Here is a 1,435-nt window from a genome sequence, read left to right on the forward strand (position 1 = left end):
AGTCTGAACGGGGCTTTAGATGGAGTCGAGTGGAACACAGCGCTAAAATAATCTAGTCTAATTACAAAGACTGCCACTAGCAATGTGCTTGAGAAGAATTCTGTCACATTATCTCCTGTTAATGGAACTCCGTGTCTGGCAGGAACATTGTGACATGTACATCTTACAGAGAAAAATCCAGTTTCACACCTAGGAATTTTTCACCCAGGGTCATTACAATACATCTGCTTGGGAGAGCAGAGATTTGTGACCTTAGTGTGACCAATTACAAAAACTGAGAATTACAGTGGCTTTGAAAGTGCTTTTGTGATCCGTCCATTGGAGTTGTATGTTATAATGTAACTTCTGCTGGTCTTTCAGTCCTTTTTAAAGTCTAAAATCTGTGCCTTGTAAGTCCTGTTGGAGCTTGACTTTACTCCCAGGGATGTACATTAGATCAAAAGGTATTTTTATGTTTATAAAAGATAAGCAGAGATGGCCATACCAGAATGCATGGTGACAAGCTCAGGACCCAGTATGTGTTGCTGCAAGAGCAAAAGTCTGTAGAAAGTTTGTGTTATAAATACTGTATCTGAACAGTAATGCAGTTCCCAAGAGGAGTGCAGGAAGCAGGTATTAACAGTACTGTACTGTGTATAATTGCTGTACTTTGCTGACACATTGTCCTAATGTTTACCAATATCTTTACAGAAAAGTGTTTCCCAGCTTTATTGTTTGCAATGCACCAAGTAGGAACCTAATGCATCATAGCCCAGCTAATATTTGTATGCAGAAAATACTGTAGGCCAGTGCTTTTTAAAGGGACACTCCACCTCTTTTTGAAAATATGCTAATTTTCCAGCTCCCGTAGAGTAAAACATCAGATTTTTACCGTTTTGGAATCCATTCAGCTGATCTCACGGTCTGGCAATACCACTTTTAGCATAGCTTAGCATAATCCATTGAATAATCCATTGAATCTGATTAGACCATTAGCATCGGGCCAAAAAAATAATCAAATAGTTTTAATATTTTTCCTATTTAAAACTTCTGTAGTTACATCATGTACTGACCGAAAATTTTAATTTGTGATTTTCTAGGCAGATATTGCTAGGAACTATACTCTCATTCTGCCGTAAAAATCAAGGACTTTTCTGCCCTAACATGGCTGCAGTAGGCGCACTGATATTATGCAGTCCCGAAAATAGTCCCCTGCTATTGAAAGATACCAAGGGGATTATTTTTGGGCACTCTGTCATATCATTGCGTAATATCATCATTTATAAAATACATTAATTTATCATAAATTCTGTGTAATTAAACCTCAGAAAAATAAGTTTACTAACCAGCAGTACTACACTTGTATCACTTAAAGGCACTCCGCGGAACTTTTTAGCCACTAGGGGGTGCTACAGTATACATGTATTTTTCACGTTTAGTGCCCCTAGAGGCCACA

This window comes from Paramisgurnus dabryanus, chromosome 6, assembly GCF_030506205.2.
Source record: "Paramisgurnus dabryanus chromosome 6, PD_genome_1.1, whole genome shotgun sequence".
Taxonomy (NCBI): Eukaryota; Metazoa; Chordata; class Actinopteri; order Cypriniformes; family Cobitidae; genus Paramisgurnus; species Paramisgurnus dabryanus.